This window comes from Mastomys coucha, unplaced genomic scaffold (assembly GCF_008632895.1).
Source record: "Mastomys coucha isolate ucsf_1 unplaced genomic scaffold, UCSF_Mcou_1 pScaffold23, whole genome shotgun sequence".
Taxonomy (NCBI): domain Eukaryota; kingdom Metazoa; phylum Chordata; class Mammalia; order Rodentia; family Muridae; genus Mastomys; species Mastomys coucha.
In genome coordinates, this window is record NW_022196906.1 from 52,783,384 (window position 1) to 52,788,794 (window position 5,411).

The window sequence follows — 5,411 nt, forward strand, 5'->3', positions numbered from 1 at the left end:
GGGTTACAGTTTTACTGTTCTTTTCCATTAGCGAAAACTCTTACTGAAACTGGACAACCCTATTCAGGGTCCCCTGACCTCTATCCAGAAGGATGCACCCTTCTCTCAAGCCTTTTACCTCCACTGAAGGGTTAAGCGTATATGCATACATCCGAGCATATAGACAGGCACGCCTACATCACCACTCCCTACCTGAGTAGATCAGAGACTAAATAGATGGCTTAGGGATGTGTTCAAGAGGTAGGAAGGTGGGAGGCCCTCTGGCAGACAAAGGAGGGTGGCTTTGGCAAATGAAGGATGGTAAAGATGCAAGTATTTACATTGTCAGAGTATGGAGGTACTGCGTGTCTGCCAGCTGCAGGCTGAGCTGATGACCAATGGTGTTATGATGCACAAGAGGTGCCTATAAACCTAGTGGTCACCTAAAATCCATCTCTGGGAAAACTTGGGCAGCACTTATGGTCTGGGTAATCAGTGGACAGTTTCGGAGCTGGGGTGTGGCAGCTATTCCATAAAGGCATAAAGACCACAGAAAATGAGGCACTGGCCTGGGCCAGGGTCAAAAATTCTATAAAGGCCAGAGAAGTAGGGATTTTAGGTGTCCCACACTAAAGAGTACCTTGCAATGACTCAATTCTGCTAATGCTGCATGAATCTGCCAGAGATGATCTGTCATGAGTGGATGTGTCTGTGTACCATAAAACTTTATATGGGGGCACTGAAATTTGAATGCCATAAAATTATCTCATGTCATGAAATATTATTCTTCTTTTGACTCTTTCTTCAATCATTTAAAAATGTAAAATCCATTCTTCATTCCCAGGCAGAATAAAAATGGGGAGTGGAGGCCTCTGCTTGCTGGTCTCTGAGCCAATAGGAATAGGAGGCAGAACCAGGCCTCTGCACAGTATAGAAGTTATCAGATAAATAGCAACCCCCTAGCCCTCTGCTTCAGGTCCCCTGAGGAGCTTTTTCTCTCTAGGGAGAGGAGCTAGATACGTATACCAGCATCTAGGGCCTCAGAAGTTCTAGTTCTTGCAAAGCACTAACGCAGCATTTTGATGGTAATTCACTTCCCATGTAGCCTGCCTACTGGGAGAGATGCTCATCTGCCAAGACAAACATCCGCTGCACTTGAGTAGCATCTTATTATAAATTAATAAATTGGCATCGGGTGCGTATATAAATATCAGTCCCCGTGAGCTCGGAACATGCGTCTGCCACAGGAAGATGAATCTGCTTAGCACTCAGCTCACACAGCAGCTTCCCAAGTCTCCGAGTCTAGCAGCCAGGCCCTCTGTACTTTCTCTAGGTTGATGCTGTCTTTAAAGGCCTCCAGGCTGCCTGTTGGCCAACTCTCACTGCCTCTGCTACCCAACTTGCTATGATGCAGGGTGGACTAGCCTGATTCCCGGGTGTGGATAGAGGGATCATGGATGGATGAGGAGATAAATGAGGGGGTGAGGGAGGGTAGCTGGGATAGGCAAGCATAATCAGTATGTCTGTGCCCTCTGGTTAGAGTACTTTTGGTGGACACAGCAGGTGACAAGATAGCCACATATGTCCCGAAGAGGGAAGAAAGAGTTAAGAGCCCAAACGTGGTAAGCCAGCTTTAAGGCATACTGCCAGCTCTGACTCACTTTTCTCCCTTTCTTCCTGCTTTCGGGACCTCATGTTGGTGTGCTTGACCCTCACAGGCCTGACTCAGGCCTTCCCTGACTCAGTTATTAATTAAAATACAATTCTCTATGTTCTGGCCTTTCAGGAGCATTTGGGCATATCCTTTCATGAGAGGGAGCCTCCAGCTTTTATTTATGATCAATGCTAAGTGTTCTGCCCCAAATCCCACTTGCAGGTCCAGAGCTCTGCACAAGGGAGCTCTCCCTCTCGTTTAGGCTTCCAGAATGGAGTTGCACCGCTAACCATCACCCATCTCTGCTACTTTCATAACAGTGCGGTCTCCATCCATGCCTCTGACCTACAGCAAGTCAGGCTAATGGCTCCTTCCCACTCTTGGATCTTTTGAGTCCCTTCTTTTTTTTTTTTTTTTTTTTTTTTTTTTTTTTTTTTTTGGTTTTCTGAGACAGGGTTTTTCTGTGTAGCCCTGGCTGTCCTGGAACTCATTCTGTAGACCAGGCCGGCCTCGAACTCAGAAATCCACCTGCCTCTGCTTCCCAAGTGCTGGGATTAAAGGCATGCGCCACCACCGCCCGGCGAGTCCCTTCTTCTAAGAAGCCCTCCCTGATTGCCACTAGCAGATTCCACTTACCCATGGGATATTATGGCTTTGCACCCATGGCTCATCATGACATACAGAGATGTGTGTGTGTGTGTGTGTGTGTGTGTGTGTGTGTGTGTGTGTGTGTGTGTGTGTGTGTGTTGAGGGCCTGCTCCAAGGCCTCCCCACCTCCCTTTCCTCTCCTCCTGGAGCTGAGCCAAACTGAGCCTCTATAGGTGCGGAGCAGCAACTAGCAGGGCTGATTGCTCCATCTTAAATGAGGACTCGCTTAATTTTCCCAGCACAGCTTCCACGGGCGGATGCGCTGAGGGAACGCTGCAGGCCCTTTGAGGAGGCAAACCGCTAGAAAATAAACACCCGGCCCAGCTATTATTACTTTTTGTTGTTGTTCATTTATCCCCTGCTTGGCTTCTGATAGGCTCCAGGATGGCTAAATAAAGCCAGGAATTGACTCCCCTCTCTTCAGCACGCCATCTTCAGCGAGGGAGAGCTCGGTCTGCGGCATAAATTAGCGGAAGCCGGAGTGTAAAAATATGATTCTGCGAACAAACAAAAGCCTCCAGTCATGAGACCCGCGGTGGCTGAGCCGTTCCCACTGCCGTCAGCTCTGTTTCCAAGCAGTTAAAAGGCAGAGGGAGGAGAGAGATCAGCGGGCCTCTGGTGGGCAGGAGGGAGGTGGGTAGCAGCCGGTACCTCCCCCTGAGCCCCCGCTGCCACCCATCAGCACCTCTACACTGGTGCCAGTGAGCCCATAGATGAGAGAGCTCTCTGTCTGCCTCCAAGGTGCTGAGGCACCTCCAGGATTGGTTCTATTCTTTTTGCCTCAGTTTCTTCATCTTTAGAACAAGAATAATAGCAGGATGCAGTGGCTCATGCCTGTCACCCCAGCACTAGGAGAAGCAGAGGTAAGAGGATCACCTCCTGATCAGAGGCCAGCCTGGTCTACATTGTGAGTACTAGGCAAGTTTGGACAACATGGAGAGATGGCCCAGGTATATACATACAGGCAAACCCTCATACGCATAAAATTAAAAAATAAGTGAAACTCAAGGCAGTTAGCCCTAGCCCAGGGTTATTGCAACAGTCAATCAAGCCCATATGCAGACAAAGAAACACAGCTACCTGATATCATCTTATATCCAGAGAACTACTTGCTGAATGGAACCAGATGACTAGGATCCACTGAGCCATGGGGTTGAGCTGGTGGACCAGTGTACTGCTGACCTGGGTCTGGTTTGGCTGGATAATCCTCTCACTGACAGAGGCTCCCAGTCCAGCACAGTTTAGGTTAATATGGATCTCATCAGCTCTCTGTCCTTTTAAACAAAGGGATTTAGGAATCATGATGAATGCCCCTTGCTGGACAGACCCTGGGGACCCTGGGGATGGAATGTGAGACATGACCTCTGACTCCAAGAGTTCCAGCTTGGTGCTGGCCGTACATCTGTAGACAACCTTCAGAATTGGATTTGGCTGAATAGTATTTCTTTAGCCTGGAATCCCAGATGAGAAAGAACAGAGCTGGCCCTGACCGTGCATCAGCCTGGCGGACCATGCTCACTCTGTGCTACCAGTCCAGCTGGCTCTGAGGAGCCTCCTATGTGTGCCAGCAGACTGCAACAGAAGAAACAGGCTCCAGGTCCTCCTGCAGTGCACCAAGCCAGATGCAGTGTAACACGGTGCCTGTTGGGAAGGAATATGGAGAAGAAAACAGGCAGGGGAGGGCATGGTTTTAAATCAAACAGTCTACTGTTACATTCAAATATCCTTGATGTGACAGCCAGGGACACCCAGACTCAGAAAGGTCAACTTGTCTGGGTCACGGGATGAAGAAGGAAGGAGCTAAGATTTGAGCCAAGGTATTTTCATGGAATTCAGGGTAGCTGCCTGGTGAATATGCTCCACGTTATAGTTTAAGAGACAGATATCAATCAGGCAGGAGGCCAACAAGGAGGCCAACAGAGGGAGGAACCACCTTTACCATGGGCAGCAAGGGAGGCTTTGTGTAGGAAGGAGGCAGCAATCTCAGGGGCTACTGAAGGAGGGGTTCCTCCATCACCATCAGCGGTCTGTTGGGTCTGACAAAGGGCAGTGGAATTGACTGGGCTCCTGCTTCCTCTCCACAGCCTGGAGGGCTGTGCCATGTTCTCTTAGCCAATCCCTGCCTTCAGGCTGATAGCTTGGAAAGCATACAGAAATCATAAGGCCCTTCCTATGTCAATACTTGCCAGACCCATAGCCAGCTTAAAGCTGGGGCCATTCCCACCTGTCCGAGGAGCCTCTGGCCCTAAGTTCTGGGCATTAGCCTTTTGGCCCAGATCAAAGACTCAAAGGGTCAGGGAAGAGTCTGGCTGAAGAAAATGTCGAGTGAGAGAATCAATTTTTTTTTCCAGTCACACAGTTGTAAACATAAACTCAAAAATGCATCTCTTCCTTTATAGGAGACAATCAAAAACACAATGCAAGTTTATGGAGGAAATGTGTCTTTCTAGAGGAGGATATTTTCCTTAAACACTTGGTAGGCTGCAACCACTTCAATCCAGAGATAAGTGATCAAGTGGAACAGGGAGCAGGAGACCCCAAATTTTACAAGCTAAAGACCTTGCTCAGCTACAGACCAGGTGGCATACCCCTCCTCATTTTCTATCCAAACTGAAGACCTGGAGCTGTCTGAGGCTAGCCCAGAACCCCGCATTTCAACCTTGGACTGCCAAAGTCTGGGCTGGGTAGTCATCACATGATAAGTTTGTCAGTGCAGTTTCTCTGAGATCTATGTGCCAACTTCCATGTTGGAGCCAAGGATACAGATGGATGGCACCTGATTGTCAGCCTTGAGGTGCCAGTCCAGCCATCAGAAAAAGATGTCTGAGCATGTGATGCTGCCCATGAGCCAAATGATGAGAGTGTAGTGATGCCTTCTCTTTCCTTCTCTCTCAACCAGATTCCAAAGGACTCTGCCAGGATTAGTCACGGAAGCAGGGCCTTCCATGGCGTCAACATGCCCAGAATTGGGTTGTAGGAATTACATACAATACCTGGCATGGTGGGGTATGCCTGTAATCTCAGCCCAAGGGAAGCTGAAGCAGGAGGCCACATCTCACTGGAGGAAAGCAGAGGGGGGGAGGAGAGAGAGAGAGAGAGAGAGAGATAGATAGATAGAGAGAGAGAGAGA